This window comes from Ambystoma mexicanum, chromosome 2q (genome assembly GCF_040938575.1).
Source record: "Ambystoma mexicanum isolate Mex_15411 chromosome 2q, UKY_AmexF1_1, whole genome shotgun sequence".
NCBI lineage: Eukaryota > Metazoa > Chordata > Amphibia > Caudata > Ambystomatidae > Ambystoma > Ambystoma mexicanum.
The window spans coordinates 414,965,379-414,990,382 of NC_090924.1; positions in this window are offsets into that span (position 1 = coordinate 414,965,379).

Below are 25,004 nucleotides of genomic sequence, written 5' to 3' on the forward strand. Positions count from 1 at the left end.
ATTTTGGTCCCGTACGTTTACGGCACCTGAAAATAACTATACCATCACAGATAAAGAATTATTGGCGATCAAAGGAGCCCTTAAAAACTGGAGACACTACCTCCTGGGGGCTAGACATACTGTCGCCGTTATCACGGATCACCGTAATTTGTAATATCTGAAAACATCCAAGGGCGACTCTTCTCATCAGCTTCGCTGGCCTCTCTTCTTCGCAGAGTATGATTTTGTAATCACATACCGACCAGGAGTGTGTAACGGAAAAGCAGACACTCTGTCACGAATGGGAGAAGACAAAGAGACATTTATACCATCAGAACCATTACCCATCATTCTGGAGGAACGAATTCAGAATCAGATCGCAGTCACCGCCTGCTGGGAAGATTTAAAGGTCGACCTCCTGTCTGAAATGGATGAAACCGCCCAGCAAGAATGGTTGGAAAAAGGAGACCAGTACTCCATCATGGACAATTTACCCTTTTTCCAAGGGAGGCTATACATTAGTGACAAAGAAACACAAAACAAGATTATCGCCAATTACCACAAATCATTAGTGGAGGGACATCGCAGGATTACTAAAACACGAGCCAAAATCAGGAAGAATTACTGGTGGCCAAACTGCAGAAGGGACGTGGCCCACTTTATTGCAACCTGCGGAATTTGCGCACAGCAGAAATCCCAAAAGTCCAGTCCTGCAGGATTACTGCGTCCACTAATTATACCACCCGTCCCTTGACATACATTATCCATGGACTTCATTACAGATTTACCTCCTTGTGACAGCTTCAACACAATTTTAGTAGTGGTGGATTTGTTCTCCAAGATGGCACACATTATTCCACTAAAAGGGCTTCCTACTGCTGGAACTCAGGCTATCGTGTTCCTGGAACATGTGATCAGATTACATGGTTTCCCTTCAGTATTGATTTCTGATCGAGGAACACAATTCGTCTCAGCCATCTGGAGGAGTAGTTGCAAGATTGCCCAGAATGACCTTCGCCTATCCACCATCATCACCCCCAGACCGATGGTCAAACTGAGAGGACTAATTAGACGTTAGAGCAATACCTGAGATGTATGCTGCAGCAAACAGAAGGATCGTGGAGGGACGTTCTTTGGTTAACTGAATTTGCCTACAATAACTCTATCCACACAAGTACAGGACAGATTCCATTCTATATCATGAATGGTCGACATCCTCGGACATCCTCCTTTGACCGACTTGATGCGTTAGAAATGCCGGCAATCACTTCATTACATAAGACTATTACTCAAACCCTCAAGGAAGCTACCAAGAACCTAACTAAAGCCAAGGAAGAGTAAAAGAGGTTTGCTGACAGGCATAGAAGGGAAGCTCCACATTACCAAATTGGGGATAAAGTATGGTTGGCTGCCCAAAACATACCACTCAAAGGACCACGATTCTTCCGTCCCAGATATCTAGGACCTTATCCCAGCAAGGCCATCATCAATCCGGCCGCAGTAAAACTAGATGTACCCGACAATATGCAAATTCATCCAGTATTTCACATTTCTCTCTTGAAGCCAGTGAAGCCTCTGGCGCCAGGCTCATGTAAAAGTGTGCCTAGCACACTCTGTGCCAAAGGCACGTGCAGCAGGGCCGGGCGTGGCCATAGAACAACATAGGAAGGCAGGTACAGGAGTCCCTGGGTGGGGCAAGGTGGAGCCACTAGGCGGAGCTAAAGGGAGGGGCCAGGCCAGCCTATATAAGGCCAACCCATCCACATGCCAATGCTTCACGTTGTTCTGCTTTTGCAGCGTAACGCTTACTGCTGCTCTTACCTGCGTATCCACTTGATGCCGGCTGCTTCATCTATGAAGACCTCTTTCCTGAATCCAGCTACTCCATCGCTGAGAGCGCCTCTTACCTGAATCCAGCTACTCCATCGCAGTGCACGCCTTTTACCTGCATCCCATCATTACCAGAGTTGGAGCCTTCTTCTCACCTGATCTGGGCGTCCAGCTACCTGGAGCTTCACTTCATTCCTTTCTTCGCTGCTTCTTCACCCTGCAACCGCGATTTCGTTTTTCACTGTCGGCCTTCGCCTGCAAGAAAAAAGGGAGAACACAACAGGTTAGAACCTATAACAATAACAACGCTTTGCCGCCATACCAGTGAATAGAGTTCCATTATAAAGGCCCACTTACCAGTCCTATCTGGCTCAAGGATCTCCCTGGATCACTCCACAACTCCGCTCCACTTTTTCATATCTATTGGGATGAGATTAGACATTGCAAGAGTTATTATTGAACAAGACAAAAACATTATAAAAAACAAACTATAACCACAACCAAAAGACTTATCTTCTAAGTGGATTGGTCACAGCCGGTCTGGATCAACTCTTCCACGGACCAGTGAAGCAACTCGGTCCGCTTTACGCGCCCCTGCTTTGTCAAGCAGGACGGATAGCTCAACATTACCCAACAGGTGAGCTTGCATGGGAAAACGCTTGCACACTTCATTTTGGCACGAGAGGGTCGAGGGAAGTCACAACACCCCCACGCCATTCTCATTAGCTCTCATGTTCTCTCAGGGGCAATACCAGCGGCCAGAACAGCAGGCTCTGCAACAACCGGGAGAGGGAGGCGATCCAGAGGAGTCAAGCCGAGGGAGGGCTGCAACCGTGACCCAATGCCCCCGCAGAGACCAGGTGAGCGTAACACAAGTGGAGGAGGACCGCAACAGCCAGTGCTGGTGACTTCCCTTTTGTTCCAGGTGCAGCGAACACAGTGAAAACGGTTTGGTGTGGCAGAACTGCAAGTTTTGGCTGGTTTGCCCCTTAGGTTGCTGTGAGGCCCACTCAGGGGGGACTTGAGGAGAAGATGGTTCCTTTCAGGGTCGGCTCTCCCAGTTCAGGAGGTTCTGGTGCAGAATAGTAGGTCGTGCTCCATAGCAGATGTCACACCCAATGTGCTCTGGGAGTGGGTAAGGGACAGATCTTTCTTCTGTCTTGGATGATTCCTTCTTCACCTTAGGCTGAGGGCTTTGGAAAGTATAACTTTCCCAAGGGAAGTCCTGTCTGTTCTTCCAAACAAATCTGCAGCCTTAAAGGTTCTGCAGAAGGTATTGGAGACCCCTCCTTTTAAAGGCAAAAGTGCCAAGGTGATTGGACCAAAAGTAACCTGCATTAATGGTCCAATCCCTTCTTATGAACGGAGTGGACTTTGCCCTTCCAATGTCACACCCAAAGTGGAGGGGACAGGAAAGGGAGAGAGATACACAGAGAGAAACAAAATGGTAAAAGTCTCTTTCCACTGACCAGAGCATTTTGGCCGATCACAATCCCGTCCCCTTCACTTCTCACTAAGAACAAAGGCCTCTTGAGATGCAGCTCCCTGGTGTGAGGCTACTCCTTTTGTATGGGTGTGCTCATTTCATGCCAGGGCCCAGGACAGCTGCCTGCTGGGTGGCTGTCTCAGGTGGAGTGTGTTACCTGCCCTCACATAGAGATCAAGCAGAGCCCCGGCCCTCCAGGTTCTTGTTCTGCCATTTGGCAGGGTTCACCTGGCTGACCAGAATACACATCACCTTCCAGAACATAGCTGAATCACAGGAGCTGACACGTCTGCAATATCAATTGGGATCTGGTGGTCATTATCATATGTCTGTTGCTGTTGCTTTCAAATGGGCATCTGCAACCTTTGCTCCTTGAGCACTATATTCTGGCCATAGTAAGGATGAGAGCCTTGAGGGTATTGCACACTCTGCATAATACATTAAGAGAAAGTGAGCTTGCTCAGGTAGTATACATTTGTCTGGTATTTGGGAATTTCATCGTGATTAGTTGCTCAATGTGTTTTAGTTAATGTTAACCTTATGTTTGTGTTGTTCTTTGTTTTTGTGTCTTATATAAAACCTTTTTATGATGTTATCCTAATTTATTTTAATGGGCTTTAGCGTTCTACAACACTGGATCTTTGAGATTGTATCTGATTGCTATTGTTATTATGCTAGCTGTTGCAGTTGAATGCTCCATGAACAATTGTTCGAATAAACAGAAACAAAACATGAGATAATGCTTGAAACAGCTAAAACCCTCGGCTGAGAGTGGTAGCATGGGCTATATAACGTGATCAGGAGCTGTACTGTAAACAAATGTTATCTGATATTGGTTGGGGCTGACCTACTCATTGTGAACTTTCAAGGTTAGACTCTAGAAATTGATCTTCCAAATGACCAGCAATAGCCTTTGGGACTTTCGTCAACAGCTTTAAATACAGTATATTCAGAATTGTTCACACTTAATCCCACAGGTTTCAACCCATGCTATAAAATCCCATAACAATAGATTGTTCTGTGCCACTTTTTGAAAAAACAGTGTTGGCTACATGAATGTGCGTATCACTGCTGTTGTGAATGTATAGGGTAAACTTGCTAAGATCTTGGGTCTGACTTGTCTATGAAGGGTAACAAGGCTCTGAGTCACTGATTAAGGAGGGCCACTCCCTCAACTCCAAATAACAGCCGCGGACATTCTCCTGGGTTAGAGTTAATGCCTTTGATTTTGTTAAGGAAACTAGGTTTCCCATGGCTTATAATACACCATGAAAGGCCAGAGCTGTTTTGCTTACCCAGCCCTAGCTGCTCCATTGAATATGCAGGATGATTCCCGGAAGTTCCCATGAGGCACTCCTTCAGAATATTTGAAAGTCTGGAGGGCCTGGAGTGACACGTTGGTAATACCCTGCGCTTGTTAGGTGCCAGGCCAGGATGAGAGGTGTGTTTGATTGACACCTCCCTCTGCTTCCTCTTTCCTGTCTGCAGAGTGCACAAGAGTAGAGGAGCTATCTGCAAAGTCGAGTGTGCTCGAGGCTGGAGTCCTGAGCTGCGGCTGAGGCATTGTAGAGGTAAGGAAAAAACAATCGTTGTGTATTTATGTATGTATGCATGCCTGTGAGGGATTGACTATGTGTAACTGTCACAGATGGCACAAGAATTTCTCCAAGCCTCAGAGATGGTTCAAGGGTTTTCATTGGTCTTTAAATGAGCCCTATGGCTACCCCTTTCTCTCTTAACTGAAAAAAGCACCCACTCCACAATCCAGCTGTCTCTGATCTCTGGTTAGTAGATAGTACATTTTGACTCCTACTTCCAATATCTTCCTTACACTGGATATAAGGAACGAACTCCAGTATGCCTTGACCCGGCTCGATACCTGCGCTCGCTGCCTGGAACCACGCAGCTGATGCACTGTAACTCTTCGACCCAACGTGCTTGAACACATCGCACCACCTTGACGCTGCATCATACCATGCTGAGCCTGTGAACACACAAACGTGATGTTCTTATGTGGGGTTAATGGCATCCGTTGGTGCTCCCATTACAGTCTCAATGCATCTTTACTGGTATTATTGGCAAATCAAACATTATACGTACTCATTTGTATTTGAATTATATTTATTTGTATAGCGTGCCTGGCCCAAAGGCATCTGGGCGCATATCTTAGGTTACAGTGACATAACAAACATCATACGTCGGGATGCTGACTAACATTGGTGTATGCAGCAAGAGCATGTTTTCTTACAGTAGCATAGTATTTTTCTGGCATTACAAGCAAACCCTGTGAGTAATTTGATCCTGCCTGCAGAAGTACAAGGATGAACAGAGAATAAGTAAAGATGACATATTGCATCGCTATTGGTCATGAATCAGGGGAGTAAGGGAAGTGAAAACCACAATGTTCTTCTAAAAGGATATAGCTCTTGATTTGATTTTAAATTTTATATTTACGCTCCTGGTGTTTTAATCCATTTTATTGATTTTCAATACTTAGTGCTTTCTTGTGCTTTTAAATATTTGTTTTAAATATTTGTTGCAATCCTATTTTACCTACCTCTGTGTCAGCTTGCTTGCTATAACTACTCTCTGCATGCATAGTTTTTCTTTAGGAACTACAGTTCCCTGCTCCAGTAATACTTTGCTCTTCTTAAGCCGGTTTGTACTGGTATAAAATACTTCATTACGCTTTTCCCTCATTGATTTCATTGTAAACTTTGTATTTACGCTCCTCGTGTTTTAAACCATTTTATTGATTTTCAGTACTTTGTGTTATGTGTGGGTCTAGTGTTTTCGTGTGAGAGAGCGTCATGACATCCTCTAATAAAACGGGCTCTGCTGGCACGCACACGGCAGTGCAGCAGAGCCCCAGGAAGCGGCAACTCGTGTCTGTGTCCCGTTTGGTGAAGTGAGGGTTGCCACGTGATCGTGGCCTGTGTGCGTTGGCCCGGCCTGGGTGCCCCCACGTCTGTGGCCGCCAAGTGCTGGATGCCCCCAGCAGAGGTATCCGTCTGGTGATCCGGGCTGGGCAGGGTGATCCCTGCATCAGGCGAGCTGCTTGACCGCAGCCCACAGGACCTTTGTTGGGAGGTCGCGACACATGGTGTGGCCTGCCCCGCGGACCGGAGGCGGGCCACCACATTGGCGATGAGGTGGTCTTGCACCCCTCGCACACCTGTGTGAAGGGCTCCTGAGAGATTTTCTCTCCATCTCGTGGAGGAGGCGGAGCAATGGATCTGCGTGTGAGGTCGCGATCCGTGGCCGTGCACACTGAAGAGGCGGCATCGGCCGCGTGGGCCAGCACCGGTTACTGGATGCCTGCACTGGTCACCTCCAGCCCGGCAACGAAGTGTGCCATCATCTGTGGCGGAGGCTGCGAAACAAAAGAACCGCCGGCTGCGGCGATATACACCCCAGGCCCCGGAACAAAGGAGAGGGGGTGGGGCCAACACTCCGTTGGTCTCGAGCTGGCAGAGGAGCAACGGGGGACTGCCTGGGAAGGGGAAGCCTCATCCAGACCAGAGTCGCGCGGTGAAATCAAGTATTCATTACGATCTTGTCCAGGCCAGGGGACGCCCTGAGAAGGGGGCATGGCCTTATCATTGCAAGCCCTGGATACAATGGAAAGGGCCGTGGCCTGTGGATCCGGGCCCCCGCAGTGAAGTGATTTGAACACACAAGGCAGCTGTCCCCGGCTGGAGAGGCAAGGGGCAACCCATACGTAACAGGAAAGCAGGGGAGGAGATTAACACTGTATCCTAATCTCTCCCATTCCACAACTGGCCAGGAAATAACGCCTGTCCTATTCTTTTTATACTCATGTGGAGGAAGACCACCTGGGGGGTGTTGAAGGGCCCTGGTGCCTGGGACTCTGGGGACAGAGAGTGTCATTCACCTTTTCAGGATTTCAACTTTTCCCCCAGGATTCCCCAAGGGTAGCGGCTCCCCGTGGAGTGCTTGTGCGCCCTTTGAGACCAGGATTCAACAGCGTCAAGGAACAGTCGCTGGATCATTGTCATCAGTCAGTTATCAACTGAAGGTAGCGGCTCCTCAAGGAGTGCTTGTGCACCTTCAAAAGACTGCCACAGGGGTCAAGTTGCCCGCTGGCTGTGAACACACCCGAATACTCACCAGCAGTGGTCACATCCTGCAACCCGCCCAGTGCTCATCATGTCGGACGAGGAGACCGAGGTCGTGTATCGACAAGGAGCGCAACTGGCGCCATTACATCACTTCGATGTCAATTTATTTTTACATGTTATTGTTGGCATTTATATTACAGTTGTGCATTTCAGTTTCCATTTCACATGCCTACATTTAGGTTAACAACAACAAATAACCATTAACAAACAACTTCCTACACGTGCCATGTGCTACTTATAACCTCGGTTGGGGGAAACACTTCAATGTTTGGGGCTTATTCTGTTCGCCCCTCATGTCTCCATTTGAGCAATGTCATTTGGGTGCCGGGGGGTGACTAGCTGGGCGCACTGCAAGTGATTCCTATTTTAGTTGGTGCACTCATGGGGGTTTGTCATCTGACAGGTGAAACATGTCCCAGGGCAACGCTTTCCATGCTACACATTTATCAGTACCATCAGGTTCCGATCTGTTCGCTCCCTCCACCCACACCTTGGTCTCCGCCTCTGCCCACCTTTCGAATTCCATGTGACATTTTCCATATTGTGGCCCGCAGCAGTTTTCCAGGACATGGCGATGGTTCTCTTATTTAATATGCATGCCAGGTCCATAAACCTGGCCACATGTTTGTGTTTCCTGATTCTAGGGTAGGCACCAAGCAGACATTCTTTCAGTGACCACTCATACCTCTTTACTCCAGCCTCCCTGCAGGCTCGCTCTATGAGTGCCCAGAAACTTCACACCCGCCACAACCCCAGAACATGTCTAGGAGGTCAGCATCCTCGCCTTTGCAACACGGGCATTGTGAACTTGCTTCTTCGTTAAACATAGCTATTCTGTGTGGGGTCATGTATGCACGGTACAGCACATTCAGTTGTATTAGTTTGAAGCGCGGGTTCCTCGATACAGCCTTAGGAAAGCTCAATATTCTCTCCCATACTTTCTCTGTTATGTTTGCTCCTAGGTCTTTCTCCCATTATTCTTTCAGTGCTGTGCCCTTGCGGTTGGGTGTGTCTATCAGATCAGCATGCTGTACAGCCGAGAAGTCGGCCTTGAGCCGTCGTTTAAATTGTACATCAGGGTCAGCAGTGGACTTGACTGTGGTTCCTCTGGCCAGCCCTCCCATCTTTCTTTGGCCTTTTCCCGGACTCTGCGGTTCCAGAGAAATTGCCCACTTGGCAGCTCTTCTTTTTCTTTCATTGAGTCGAATTCCCTGAAGACCCCAACTTTGTATATATCTGCCCATGTGTATATCCCTTTCCCTTCCCATTTTCCTACCACTGCCATATCTGTACTGTCTTTGCACGTGTCTGCTGCTATCAGCACCTCCGGTGAGTAGGGGTTTGTTATTCTTAGTAAGGTTTGCGCTCTCCCCCATACTTTCCTACCCAGTGTTACCATCAGTGGAGTGTGTTCCGGGCCCTCTCGTGTTACCCACAGTATTTCTTTTAGTTTGATGGGAGCCACTAGGTGCTGCAGTAAGTTTGTTTCCAAGGTAATCTCGACCGCCAGCCATTTCATTGCATGACTGAGCTGGGCTGCCAGGTAGTACTTCTCGAAGTTTGGCAATTTCACCCTGCCCTTATCGAATGGTAGATATAAAATTGCTAGTGGGAGTCTGTGGTGATTAGCTCCCCACAAGAATTCTCAGAGCAGCACCTCCAAAGAGCAGAAAAAGGATGCCCCAACATAGTAGTGCACGTTGTTGAAGAAGTACAAGAACCTCGGAAGTATAATCATTTTGGTGATGGCTACCCTACCTAACAGTGATAGTGGCAGCTTCGACCAGAATTTCATGGACTTCCTGAAGCCCTGCACCACCTTTGCTGTGTTGTGTTCGTGCATTTGTTCCGTTGTATGTCTAATATTTATCCCCAGGTACCTGAACGAGTCCACCTCCCAGTTAAGTCCCACAGCTGGTAGTTCGCTGACACTCCTACCTCTCAACCTCGTTAACAGGGATATGCAGGATTTGGTCTTGCTGAAGTGGATCCCTGACACTTTGGCGTAGTTATCGAGTATGTCCAGGATCACCGGTACATTCAGGTGCAGATCTCTCACATATAGCAGCACGTTGTCTGTGTAGAGTGACAGCAGGTGTCCTGTTCCCCCAACCCAAATGCCAGCATCGAGGTGTTGCTTCATGAGGTATATTGCTAGGGGTTCAAGGCCCAGCACGTACAGCATTGGGGATAATGGGCATCCCTGTCTCGTCCCTCTCTTTATATCCTAGATTGCTGACACTAATCTCCCTGTTTTAACACTGGCCTTTGGGTTTGTGTACAATATTTGCACCCATTGGATGAATCCCTCCCAAATCCAAATTCCCTTCGTGTTGCCACAAGCCATTCCCAGTATATTGAGTCGAACGCCTTTGTGGCGTCCAGGGAGAGTATGGCATACTGTTCTTGAGATGCCGCCGTTTGTTCGAGTATGTGTTGTGGCCTGTGTAAGTTCAATGCGGTAAAAAGCCATTTTGGTCACTATGTATTAAGATCCCCATTATCCTGTTCAGGCGCCTGGCCAGTACGGTGGTTACAATCTTGACATCATAGTTCAGCTTCGCTAGCGGGCGGTATGAGTCACAGTCATCCATTGGTTTCCCGGGTTTAGGTATCGGTATAACTAGGGTTTACCTCATGGATTTCGGCAGTTCCCCTTTGGTGTATGCCTCCCTGAAAACCTCAAGCAACACCAGTGTCAAGGTTGCTTCATATGTTTTATAGAATTCTGGGGGGAGTCTGTCACTTCCTGGTGTTTTACTAGAGGCAAGTGACCGTATTGCCTCTGTGATATCATCCCCTGTTATTTCGGCATCTAAGGACTCCTGTTGTGATGGATCTATTTTGGGAAGGCCTATTTCGTCCAGTGTGTTTAATATGTCAATTTGTGGCACCTGATGATCATGAATGTAGAGGTGGGAGTAGAAATTTCAGAAAATGTCATTGATTTTCTGTTGTGTTTTACAGGTTGTGATGCTGTATCTTTGATCTCTGTGGTTTGAGATTGTGGGTGCTCTCTCCTACGTAGCCACGCTAACAGTCTGCCTGGGTTATCGCCCTCAGCATGTGCTTTTGTGTTTTTTTCTGATTAATTGAACTTGGAGAGCCTTCCCCATGCTTTTTGGCAGTCTCTTCGCAATCGTGCTAGTTTCACCTCCTCCTCCCTTGTTCCCCTTGTGTCTGACTCTTTGGGCCTCATTACACGGTAGGCGGTAACCATGGCGCTATTAGCGCCATGGTTGCCGCCGGTATTTTACCGTGTCCGCCTTGGTGAATGGCGGAATTACCGCCCTACTCCAAGGTGAGCGGGGCCGGTAATTCCCCATTCACCAAGACACTTCCCCATTCCCATTTTTGCCCCCATAGGGCTCAATGGGAATGGGGAAGGAGCTAATTACGGTACCTCAAATTGCGTTACCGTAATTAGCACCAAGGTCCCTTTGCGGGCCCGTTCCTTAACGGCTGATAAAACCAGCCATTAAGGTCAGGTCCCGCAAAGGGACCTCGTAGTAAGGCGGTAAGGGTTTACTGGTACCGGTGCCCTTACCGGTACCGGTAAACCCTTACCGCCTATTGTGTAATGAGGCCCTTTGTGTTTTATCTCCTCCTCCAGTTTCTCCAGTTCAGCTCTCAGCGTTTTCTGTATGCCCCCCACACCCGCAATGGCCTCTCCCCTCACCACTACTTTCATTGCCTGCCAGACTGTGCCCCATCTTTCAACGCTACCTACGTTCTTTTCCACATATTCCTCTATTTTATCTCGCAGCTCCTCCGTGAAGGCCAGATCTGTTAGGACGTTTGGTGCCATGTGCCATAGCAGTATGGGCGGTCTAGGCCCCCGCGTTTTCCAATTCATCAGCAGCGGTGAGTGGTCTGATATTGACCTGCCTAAGTACTGTGCCGATTCTATTTGTGTTTGGTAGCCCTTGGCCACAAATAAGTAGTCAATTCTCGTGTGCAGGGAGTGTGGCGATGAGCAGTATGAGTAACTTTGTCTGTGGGATGCAGCTCCCTCCACACATCTACTAGGTCCAGGGCTTCTACTAGTGTGTTTAGCACCCCTGTTGCGGCGTCATTTCTGGTTGCTGTTGGTTTAGACCTGTCCAGCTCCCAATCCCTAACACAATTGTGGTCCCCTCCCCATATGAAAAAACTCTCTCGCCATTGGGCTAGTTTGGCCCCCAGTGTATCTAGGTGTTTCGGGATCCCATGGTTAGGGAAGTATGAATTTATTATGCAGACCTCCACCAGCTCAATGCATCCTTTTATTATTAGGTAGCGGCCTTTGGGATCTGCCTCCCAGCTCAGTAGTTTGAATGGAATTGCCGGACTTATCCAGATGAGCCCCCACGTGGCATATTTTGAGTAGGGTGCCCGATAGCATTGCCCATCCCAGTGTTCCGTTACCGCGGCCATAGGTTTCTTGGTCATATGCGTCTCCTGCAACAGTGCAATGGCCACCCTTTTCCTGTTAATAAAGGATTTCACCCGATTCCTGCGCATGTATGTTCCCTGGCCTCGGACATTCCATGTCAATACTCTAATTTCATTGGCCATTTCAATATGTGGATCCCCCCCCCCGGCCCTCTCGCCTCCCTGGTCTTCAATTACTTTTTCAGGTTTTTCTAATTGTGTCACCCCCCAGGTAACCCCCGCCCCCATCCCATTGTTTAAGACCACATTCACACATTTCCTGACACATACCTTGCTCCGTTTGGGGCTCAAACCATTGCAAACTCCGAACCAAACCAGAACTAGAAAACTGCAATCAGCTGCCACTTTCCAACCGCGGTGCTCGAGTGCCCCCGCATCTGCTTGGCCCATCCGGGCTTCAGCGTGCGGGCTGTTGTGCTCCAGCAACTGGCCGACGCCTACCAGTTTGTGGGTGTGTCTGTTCGCTCTGTTTGAGGTGCTTACCTCGCTCCTGCCGTATTGCAAAAAACAAAGTGTATTACTGTTTTTTGTCGCTCATCAGCATTCCATTCCGTCGGTGTGTCTTGTCCCTCCCCCTTCTCCCTTCTCCTCTTTGGTCAGCAGTACCTCATTTCACCACCTCTTTTCCGTCATCCAAGTTGCTGTGTTCCAACCACATTGTAGCCGCTGCTGGCGTTTCCAGGAAAACAGCTTGTCCTTTATAGAGTACTTTTAGCCTAGACGGGTACATCAGCATGTATTTGAGATTCAATTTCCTGAGCTTTGATTTAATTGGTACAAATGAGTTCCTTGCCCTCTGTCATACCGGTGTATAGTCTGGGCATATAGCTATGCTAGCATTGTCTCGGCAGATCTCCCCACCTTCTCTTGAGAATTTCAATTTAGTTTCTCTGTCGCGGAAATTCAGTACTTTTGCTATCATGGGGCGAGGGTGAGAACCCGGTGGTGTTTTTTTCTGTAGGGATGTATGGGCCCTCTCTATTACAAACCCCAGCAACAAAACACCTCCCCCTATTTCCTGTAGTATTAGATTTTCAACAAAGTCCGTTGGGTTGGATCCTTCCATCCCCTCTGGGACACCCAGCAGGCGTATGTTGTAGCACTGTGCACGTCCTTGCGCGTCTTCCGCCTCAGCCTCCAGCGTCACATTTCTCCTCTCTAGCTCCATCAGCCATTTCTCCAGTTCTTTGGTGGTTTCCGTCGTCTTTCTTAGCCCTGTCTCAGCTGTCGTGACTCTCTCTGTGAGGTTGCAGACGTCTTGCCTCCTCAATTGCATATCTGATCTGACCTTCTCAATTTTTGTGTCAATAAAGGATCTTGGGGCTGAAATTGCTTCAAGCACTTGACCATCTTTAGTGCCGATCTCCTTGTCTGGAGGCCCTGGTTGTACCTCCGAGGCAGTTTGTGGTTGCTCTTTCTGCTTGGCTGCATTGAAGGAGTCCACGATCGTTGGTTGCTTCTTGTTCTTGGTAGAAGGAATTTCTCTAGTAGTGCCTATGTTTTGTGCATGGACCATTTGACATGTGTGCTACAAATTGCGTGCCGTTAGTCCTTCTTGTGGGGGGGTCCCTCAGATCAGTGCAGCCGCTTGCCACCTGACTTCTTATTTGCACACTTGTATGTTTATGGTTCTGTGCGCCAACCACTGCTTGTGGAGGTTCAGTTCTGTTGTGTGGTGTCACCACCTTCCTCTGATGATGCTGTTTGTGTTTGCCCCCGCTCTGTGGTTTGGTTGTGTTGTGGTTATCACATTACAGTGGGTTACAGTTCTTTTTTCTCTCCAAACAAAGCAGGGTCCCTTTTTTGTCCCACTCTCTTGGAGTGCACCCTCAAAGGAGTGCCCCTATTGCAGTGTGTGCCTAATGCTGTGTTTGTACCATGCCTCTGCTGATCCACTCACTTGTCTTGCTGTCTTGACTGTTTCATGCCACTGCCTGCATTAGTTTCTCTTCAACCTGGTCACCTGGATGCGATGAAGTCTGCCCCTGGGCTGCTGGGTCAGGTGCAGTGCCATATGCTAAATCTCCTGGGTGCAGGTGGCCCTATGTTGAGAGATGTGTTGTACAGTGCTTAATCCTGGCAGGCTGTTTCCCCCATCTAGGCAAGGTTGTTCTCCTCGTGTCTCCCAACAAGTCCTCCGTGCCTTGGCTGCAGTCCTCACAGCCTTGCTAATGCTGTGCTTTCCCTCCTCTCATCTCCGCGCAGTTTGCATTATGGTAGTGGTACCTGTGGTTGTGTGCCCAGCGCTGTTCAGTAGCCATAGCGCATCCTCATGGAGATGTAGCTGCAGTCGTCTTATCTTTGCCCCGCTTGTTCTGGTCACGTATTCACCATGCACTGAACAGTGCCAGTGCTCCCTTCGGTGGGCAGCGCCACTCTGCCAGACTGCTGTTGCCTCCCTTAGCATGCTCGCTGGTGGGAGAAGGCTGGCTGCGGCAACGCGGCCCAACCGCAGCGTAGGTGCAACTCCTTCGCGGTGTGATCCTCTGTTGCTTTTCTTTTCCTCCCCCCGATCGGCACAAACTGTACCCCTGGTCTGGTTGGCAGCTTCCTGATGCAATCCGCTGCCCGGCGTTCCATTTCATGGAGCACCTCTGTGTTGTATCGGGGCTTCATCTTCTTCTGCTCTGTGTCTCCGCGTTGGTGTCCCGACACACGGTGTGGCCCGCCCCGCCGACCGCAGGCGGGCCACCACACTTTGTGCTTTCTTATGCTTTTAAATGTTTGTTTAAAATATTTGTTGCAATCCTATTTTACTTACCTCTGTGTCAGCATCCTTGCTATAACTAAGTGCAATTTGAAACAGAGCTTCGCTAGTCTCTGCAAGCACTGTTTGCTTTAGGAACTACAGTTCCCTGCTCCCTCAGTAGTTCTTTTCTATTGTTAATCTGACCACAGGCGTGATCGTGCCTGGTACAAACAAGCTGGTCTGTGCCGGATTGTGGGTGGTGAGAGGAAGTGGATTCGTTCGGAAGCTCCGCCGCAACCTCTATTATTTTTTCCTAGTTTTCCATCTGCTACAAATGAAGGTAATACTTTCTGCTAAGCTTGTATCTTGGTTATACTTTGAATATGTATGCCCAACCTAAAACGCGTTCTCAGATGAAGGATAATACTGTATTGGAAATGACAGCTATGGTACACCCTCATGATCAGTCATCGATCATAACTAATGCTGGGCACGTTGTGAGCCCCACCCTCTCTAAACCCTTACCAACTAGGGCTAGCACTTGGCCTGGACATGTGGATCAATCTGAAGGGCTGCCCCATGTGGATGGTTGTTGTGCCTTACTGTCAACTCCCCACCGCACCCTAGTACTGCCTGCAGTTGCTTGGGTGTAGCAGAGTCCTAAAGAAGGCCATACTTAACTCGGTACATCTAAGGAACCTATAAAAAAAACAATTGAGCATTTCTTTGCTAAACACCCGTTCTCTGGTAAAGCATGCCATCGAAACTGAGCACTATATTCTTACCCAAAAACCTGACATTTTTGCACTTTCAAAGACATGGTTACATGACGCTGCACAGATTCCCATTGAAAACTCCTTGCCGGCCGGTTATAAATTGTATCATGCTGATCGAAAGGACCAACAGGGTGGAGGTGTTGCGCTTATCGTAAAAGCTCACTTTGATTGCCATTCCTCCAACAATCTGTATCTGTATGGCTGTGAGGTCCTTGAAGTCAAAAGGAAAATTAACCCAAACACATCTCTTACTATACTCACCCTTTATAAACCTCCCCAACACATTTTGCTATTTGAAGAGCAGTTAATTGAACTATTAAATATCGGTACTATTGTTAAATCCCCAGTACTTTTGATGGGTGACTTTAACCTGTGGGCAGATGACCTAACAGATCCCTTGGCCGCATCCTTGCTTTCCTCTCTGGAAGCTGCTGGATTCATACAACTAGTAAAAGATCCAACCCATCAGGGCGGCCACACATTAGATTGGATTCTCTCCCACAATGTTTTGAGTACCACTACTAGTACCTCCTCATGTCTGTGGTCAGATCACATCTTTGTGAACACCTCTATCATTCTTCGTACCTCTCCTCCTAGACGTGATACAAACCCAAGAGTAACAATAACGTGATGTGATACTAAGAATATAACAGCTACTGACTTTTCAGCTATTAGTACAACTTGGCCATATTGAAGCTAGTGTTAATCCATCCGATCTGGTCTCTCATGTATCTGCTCTACTACCGTAGAGAGTTATAAGAAAAGTGTACAACTATACAAAAACCTCATTGTTGAAGGAAAAAAGAAAACCTATAATGTATCAATAATGCAAAATCCAACTCAAAAGAACGTTTTAAAATTCTGAAGGAGTTCGAAAGTCACTCGTCACCTATCCCACCGACCCTCAAAGACTCCTCATGGTGTCAATCCATTCAGGATGAGTTTGAAAATAAAACCACGGGTCACCGCTTATCTATTTCCAAGCAACTGACCAGCCTAGCTTCTAATAATGAGCCTACTATAACAACCAATGCTCTCTCATTCTTCCCCAAGACTGCTTCTAAGGTCACATTTCATAGATGAACTAAAGATGAAGTCTTGAAGATTGTTAAGAACATGAAGTCCACCTCATGTCTGGTGAACTCTTGCCCTGTTGACACTCTGAAAGGCTCTCTAGATGTCCTGATCCGTTGGATCACAAAAATGATCAATTTATCCTTTGAATCAGGGACCGTAGCCACCATCCTTAAGGATTTTTGGGTTACTTCCCTATTGAAAAGGGCCACTTTGGATCCTGCTCTCCAAAGAACTACAGACCTATCACCAATGTTCCCTATCTGTTGAAGAATCTTGATAGAGTTGAATACTTACAGCTCCAGAATTAAACAGAGAAACAAAATTGACTTACTAGCCATCAGTCATGTTTCAGATTTCAGCATGGCACGGAAACTGCTCTTCTACATCTGAACTCATTGAGAGAAGTCATCCAGCTCCTTTACTATTGTTAGACCTATTGGCAGTGTTTGACATCATTGACCATAATCTTCTGCATAATAGATTGTTAACTGTTGCAAATTGTTTGGAATCAGCTGCTAACTGGTTGGAATCCTTCCTGGGTCCCAGGACATCTAGAGTGGCTGTGCCTGGAGTACAGGCTAATCCTGCAGTTCTGTCCTGTGGTGTACCACAGGGGTCATGTCTTTTGCCTCTATTGTTCCACATTTATGTAAGGCCCTTATTGGATCTCCTGGAGGAGTTGGGTGTCCAATTTGCAAATTATGTGGACGACACCCAGATCCTATTTGAACTCTCTGGAGAGTACTCTAAGGATACTGATACAATAAACCTTATCTATAAGAAATACAGATTTGGATGGTGAAAAACTCCCTCGCCTTTTACGACTCCAAAACTGAACTTCTCATCGTGGCATCTGGTCCTCGCCTGAAGAAGCTTAATTCCAAATATTCACACTTTGAAATTGCTGGTATTACCATTGCAGTTTGTAAAACAGTAAAAACTCATTGAGTGTTTCTAGATGCAGAGTTATCAATCAAGAAGCAAGTATCACAGCTACGTTCATCTTGTGCTCATGTAATTAAGCTGATTCATCAGATCAGACCCTGGGCCTCATTACAACCCAGGCGTTAAGGGGTTAACGGCGCTGTGAAAGGTGTCGGCGTCGTTAAACCCTTAACGCCTGATTACGAGGTCCCTTTGCGGGTTGCACTTTAAAGCCTGCTTTTAGCAGGCGTTAAAAAACCAACCCGCAAAGGGACCTAGGAGCTAATTACGGCACCGTGGGCCAAAAATAGGAATGGGGAAGGGGCCATGGTGAATGGGGAATTACCGCCCCGCCAACCTTGGAATGGGGCGGTAATTCCGCCATTCACCATGGCGGACCCCGGCATGGACCATGGTGCTAATAGCACCATGGTTTAGCGCCGGGGTCGTAATGAGGCCCCATATCTTGCTATTGCAAATATAGCGCTCTTAGCATCATCCCTTGTGAACTCAAGGCTAGACTATTGTAATAGTCTACTATTAGGTACCTCACAGGGCAATATTCATCGCCTCCAGACAACCCAAACCGGAGCTGTGTGAGTGGTTTTTGGACTTTCCAGGTGAGATCATGTAACAGCGTATAGGAGGAAATTGCATTGGCTTCCAGTCAGGCAGAGACTAAGACATAAGACTCTGTCTCTTGCCTTTAAATGTCAGAATAAGTGTGCCCCACTCTACTTATCGAGGAGATTGTCTTTGAAACTTCCCAGTCAGGAGCTGCGTTCTTCTGTCCTCTCTCAGTTGACTCAACCTCATTTTCGCTTGAAAAGAATTGGAGAAGCTACTTTTGAATTCCATGCACCACGGGAATGGAATGCGCTCCCGCCCGACATAAAATCATCCCGATCTATAGCAATCTTTAAAAGAAGCATAAAAACTCTTCTTTTCAACCTGGATGAGTAATGCCTTTTCTGGTCTGACTCTCTGCATTTCTGCTGTTTTTGTGTCTCCTTTGCTTGCTGCCCTCTGAGGCCTTTGGGCATGTAGTGTCCTACTTAAAAATTAAAATCAATAAATAAATAAGATAAGGTGGTATTTAGTGACCTACCCAGTTTATAGGGCCCAAACTGGACAAAGGGCAAAGTTAAGAGTTAATAGTACCCTCTTAGGTTGCTTGGCTGTTCAACAGTGTCAGCAAGCGGTTTGAACCAGGTTTGAGGATGGTGCATCATTATTTATCCAAGCATAGAATAGGCGTCAAACCGGGTTGAATACTGGCGATCGGGAGTTCAAAGGCGGCACTCAAGTAATATAGGTCGGAATGGCTACCAGGGTCGGTTAAAAGATAAACTGTTTCGAGATGGGTGTACCTGCTGGTTAGGATCGATGACTGATGCTCCACCAGCTTGTGCTGAGGCCTGGAAGGCGTTTGAAGCGTTGACCTTGATACATCAGTATGCAGTTCGGCGAGGTGGCAGTTCGAGGTTAAGCAAGATCAAATTGTTTGCTAAGATCCAGGAGGGAGTTGGAGAGTAATGTCCCAGCTGTTCAAGTCGGAAGCTGGCATGGAGTAGTTCATTCAAGCTGAGTAGGTGACGGGCTCAGCACCGGGTCAATGCAGAAATATGTTGTGGTTAAAAATTGTGCTTGACTAGATGCAAATCATGAGGGCCACCAGTGACGGTTTGGCCCTCCAGGTGATAGTGAGGATGCTGGTGACTGGATGCACCCATATGTTTGAGAAATTTGAGGTGGCATTCTAAGGTCACTATTCGAAGGAGTCCCCCAAGTCCTGGTTGACTGTCACTGAAGTCTGGCAATGATGGTGCTGCCAGTTCGATGGCGGTTCAAAGGCTGCTGTGTCAATAAGGGTCTCCTGTTTTGAGCCGAGGCAACAATGCGCTCAAATGGCATGGTGCACCATCAAACTTGTTCAAACACGTGGCAAAGCGGTTTGAGATGGTAGAGAGCCAAAGGCAGCTCCGGGGGGTCCTGTAGGTTTGAAGGTGTTGAACCAGGATTGAATCATGGTTTTAAGTCGTTTAACTGGTAAACACAAGATTATGGCTGGCTTGTTCCTCTGGTTGTTGTGAGTCCCAATCAAGGGGCTCAAAGATACATTTTGTTCCTTGTTCTCATTCTACGAAGCACTACTGAGGCTTGTACACAGCCACAGCTGTTCTACAGCACAGTAAGGTCCTAGGTACCATTATGACTGACAGAAAGGCAGGCCTTGTCCCAGTAGCAGGTCACCCCAGTGGTTCCTGAGGATGGTTAAGATACAGAGATCACCCTTGCCTTTGAAACTCAGTCTTCACCTCACTGATGGAGGACTTTGCAGAGATCAACTTTCCCAAAAGAAGTCCTATCAAACTATCTTGAAGCGTTGAAGTCCAAACAATGATTCCAAGATGATTCACAGAAGTAGTGGGAGACCGCTTCTTTTAAAGCTATCATGCCTCAGTGGTATAATGCCTGTTTTTTGAAAGAAGTAGACTTCATCTGACATCACACCCAAAGTGCTTTTCTCTAGAGTAAGTGGAGGGGACAGGAAGGAGAGAGAGAGAGAGAGGCATAGAGAAACAAGATTGGGGAAATCTTCCTCCACTGGAAAGAGCCCACATGTCTACTATAACCCTGCCTCATTCCCCTCTCACCAGGATCAAAGGGCATTTGAAATGCACACTCTGGGTTAAAGCCAAGCCTTTTGGGTATGAGTGTTCTCTTTGGCTCCAGCTTCCAAAGCCAGCTTCCTGTGGAATGACTGTCGTCTTGGAAAGAGCATGATGTACCCTTACAGTGGAACAAAGATAAATAATCCCCAAGGCTACAGTCCTGCCAGGAGTGGCAAGGTCCAGCCTGTCTGGTGAAAATACACACAATCCTTCCACAGATGAGCATGAACTCCGGGGGCTGACATCTGTGTGACATCAAATTGCTGTGCATTTAATAATATAATTATGAGAATACCATCCACCATATCATAACTCAGGTATGGCTTGTACTATTCTGACATAAGGAGGTAGACCTTTAATTGTAGGATTTTGGAACTGGGGTGTATATCTTAAATGCAGCCCCTGTGCTGCAGAGACGTGGCTGTAACTGCAGCTGTCCACTGAGCACTGGTAAGGCAAGCGCTTACATCAGGATATTGATGGGGAAGGACAAAGGTACAAACTTTGCTTTTGGCCTGGGGCTAATGAAAGGGGAATCTGATCAGCAGATTTCCCTTTCAGAGATAGAATCCCCCCCATAATTGTACTAATTTAATAAAAATAAAAAAAGCGAGCGCTTGTACACCCTTTCCAAATGGCAATCCGTAACAAAGCCAAACTGAGAAGTGTACTTACATGGGCATACATTATTCAGTGTTTGTGCCAGAATGGATATTTTTGGGCACAGTCAGAATACACATATGTGTTTACACTGGAAAAATACTGGTGTATATTGTGGGCCAAGGCATCATAAGAATATGTTGGAGAATGCTCCTGTGCCTTGGTGACCTGGTATCTATTGACTTTTTCATTTGTTACCCTAAATAATTAGTTATAAACCGTGTGACTCTTTATGCAATTTGTAACTGACGATTTGTTGTAAAAAGTACCCTTTTAACCCATTATTTTAGAAAATGTCTCCCCTGAGCACTGTTAGTTGATTTGCAATTGCTCGTTATGCTCGGTCACCTGCACATATTCATGTCAAATGTTCCTGCTCCTCAAATTAAAAAACTTCGTTGTCACCACTGAATGACCTGCCTTATAAAATCAGCTTCTCAGCTCTGATGTCATGTTTGAAAACTGAATGTTTTTTGATCAACCAGATCTTGAGAGGTTTGCAAGTGTCAAGAGATTTTATGATTCACAGTTTTATTCTGGGACACTTTTGAGGTTGGCTTATTTCTCTTCCTAGGTGTTGATTTTTTGTCACTCGATGCCCATTCAAAACTTCGGTAAAGAAACGTAATTTGCAATCTTCTTGAAATATCACCCCCACCTCCTGTGGTCCATTGGTAGGTACTGGGAAGTCAGGTGGCGGTAAGATTTTAGAAGTCTGGCAGAAACCCGCTAGTAGCACCGGCAGGGTTACCGCTGGACAGATAATTAGGCCGATACTCTACATGCCTGGTAAACTGTCATGAGATCACAAATTGTTCTGGTTCCTTTGCTGTTGTCAGAACTATGTAAAGTCCTGGCTGTGTCATTGAGACCACGACGGGGCACTGCACAGTGTTAGGGAGAATTCTCATTCTATGGCTAATTCTCCTCACCTAGTGAGTCCCCCAGCAGCTTTGCTGGATTTCTGGAGTTTATTTTTCCACCTGGTAAGAGTGTGAGCCTTTTTCCCACTCTTACATGTATTTTGACTTGTGTATTTCTACTGTTTGTGTGATCCTGGGCTCTGGAGCACACCACTCCAAGAGCCCACCTTTTTGTGTGTGTTACACAGCACCTTCAGTGCAGTAACACAGGGTTGTCTTTGAGACTTCCCCCTGACTCCATTTTCTGGGGCTGACTAGTGTCCCACAGAAATAGGTAAAGGTGCCATTAACTTTACATAATCACTTTAAAACTACAGACCCAGTACCCCCCATCTTACATGGAGTACTGGAAAGGGTTAATTCCTACCCCTTTTTGTCTGTGCCTCTCTGAGCTTTGGTTTGCTCTCTTAACATTTAGACTTGGCTGGTGGCAGTGGTATCTACCCTAACTTTTCTACCGCTATAAACGTGGTACTGTTTTAGGCTATTATATTAGCCTGGAACATAAACCTGCTTGACCAAATATTCTTTGTTTTGGCTCCAGTCGGGTTTATTCGCCATTTCTTTTTGTTAAGGTGCTTCTTGTGTTTTACTTTGCGCAGCAAACCAGGTATGCTTTGTTTGTTCACCGACTTTTGGCGGGCTTCTACGAAGAAGCCCCCCTTTTGGCGCCTGGGTGTCTAGGTGAGCTGAATGTGAGGGAGGGGTGTAGTCACCCCCTGCACAGGGTGTCCTTAGAGACCCAAGTCGCACTTTGTGTCCATTGGCTGGAGGGGTTGTCCGGGCTGGACAACCCCCTTGCTGTGTGATTGACAGCCAGGCTGTGTGAATGGGGGATTTTCGCATAAAAGGTAGGACTCTTGGGCTGGAAGTCAGAGTCGCCACTGGAACTGCAAGGAACCGAAGAGAAGCGGAGAAGAAGACAGCTGTGGCAACTACCAAGTCCCGGTGAAGCCCTGTTGCAGTCCTGAGCTATCTACCCTTCAACGACAAGAGAAGGTCCCGTCCGGAGTCTTCTTCCCTTGAGCCTGGTGGGATCAACCAGCTCATCTTCATCAGTCAGAGGATCCTCTTCTTGGTTGAAATCGCTGCACACTGCTGTAGTGGTCCGGATAGCCATCTGAAGAGTCTCTCCTGATTTAAAGGAGCGCACCTTTTATTCACCGTCGCGTTGCTGCTGCTGGCTTCATCCCTGGGTAATGCAGATCGCTCCAGACGTCCTCCTTCTTGCCACCACAACTGGAGCTCCAGGAACCGTGAGTCTGCAGGAAACTACCAGGAACAACTGATGTGGCACCAGCTCTTCTTCATAAGAATAAGGTACTGTTTCCGACTTCGAGGAACTAGGGTAAACCCCTTTTTTCCTCACTAAATGCTTGTCCTCATCTTCCTTCCCTCTTATAACTTTTGTTTCCTCTTATGACAATATCTAAGTAGTCTTGGCAACCTTGAATCGTGAACTGTACTAACCGTGTGAACCTCAGCAACAGGAACCCTGTTCCACTGGAAACTGGTGCAAGCCTATTGACTTTAATTCACTTGTAGGAAAGTGTCCTCTGATTCTATCTGCCTTGACAAAAGTATTGCCTATGATTTTTATCCCCAACTCTTTTGTGTTGATTCATGTGCTAAGTGAGTTTTAACTCCGGTAACATTTCTTCCCGCTGGTACGCGTATCTTTAGTAAGACCGAACTGTCATTACTGTCAAAAAGTGATTGCATCTGTACTCCCCGTATCGTCTTTGTTTCTCAGCAAAGGGGTGTCAAAACCAAAGGTACTTATCTTGAATTGTAATGCACAAAGTGACTTGGTTGTGTGTAGTGTATTTGAAGTGTGGTTTTAATTTAATAGAAGTGAAGTGTTTCACGAACAGATAGTTTAAAATAAATGTACTTTTACTTTTTAACCAAAAAGCTTGAGTCAGTGTTTGCTTGAGTCACAGTAATTGTAGTCCTTTGTGTAATCTCTATTACTGCTTATTTGTTCTTGAGGTAAGTCTGGCTGCTCCGCTACTGCTACCATTTTAATAGTGTAGTACAGGCTTGTACCGAAGGTGAACTTGTATTACCACTTGTAGTCTTAATTTTGTGAAGTGGTCCCTAAGGGCACTGCACAGGATTCTTCCTAACACTGTGTACAGCGGTGGGATTTTTAAGTATAGTGATTACACTTAGAGTGCTGCTATTATCTTGGGTCAACTAACCACAAGGCTAAACACCACTAATGGAGAGTGGATAATGATGTTTCTGATTCTGATTCTGAGAGTGTTGGCATAGAAGAGGTAGATGAGTCCTTGTTAGGAAACCCTACAACTCCCTTGCCTGCTCAGAAACCAGAACCTCTGTCCACAGGGACCCCCACAGGTCCTACACTTACTCCTGAGTTTATTGCCCTGGAGAAAATGAGACTTGAATTAGAAGTGAAACGTATTGATGCACAAACTGCCATGAATCATCAAGAATTAAGGCTCAGAGAAATGGCGATGGCTCATGCTTTAGAGATGAAAAAATTGTCTTTGGAAAATGCTTCTCTCCCAGAGTCTTCTAGGTCTTCCAGCCCTAAGAGACCCCGTATGCCAAAGGAAATAATTGGTATGTATGAGACTAAACTTGATGTTTTGTATGGGTTGGCAATGTTTGAGTACAATCATGGGATTCAAGGTATCTCAGGGAATCAGTTGATTCCTTGGCTTTTCTCTAGGCTTCCCCCTGTTGCAAGTGATGCTGTAATGGATTTGGGGGAGGAGGATAAACAGGATTATGAGTGTGTGAAGCTAGCTTTAATAGCTATATTTGGGAAGACCCCTTCCCAGTACCTTAAGAGGTTTAGGACGCTCAAAAAGCATGATGGTACCCCTTGGGCTACCTGGGTGTGTGAATGTTTGAAGAACTTAGATGGTTGGGTTAAGGGTTACAAAGTGAACACTTATGAAGGTTTGAGGAATCTTGTTATGTTGGAGTCAATCTATGATGCCTGCTCTCCTGAACTTAGACAGCACTTGGCTGATTCAAAGGAGATACATCCTAAGACGTTAGCTAAGGCTGCTGAATTGTGGGTTGCCGACAGGGCTACTCACAAGGATTCTGGGGCAACTCAGAAGACGTATGAGGGAAAGCAGCCAAAGAAAGATACCAAACAGAATTCCAATCATTCCAATCCAAAAGAGGGCCCCAAACATAACCAGGGTAAGCCACAAGGGAAACTGAATCAGGCTAGTGCACCATCTGGTCCCACACCAGATGGAGGTCAGAACAAGCCCCCATTCATTAAAGCATTTGGTAAATGCTTTGCTTTTGGCTCAACTGACCATGTGAAAGGGGATCCCAGATGCAAGGGTAACCCTTCAGGGGTCCACACTGTCTCCTTAGCCTTCTCCCAGGTGGATGAAGCACCTATAGCCAGTGGAAA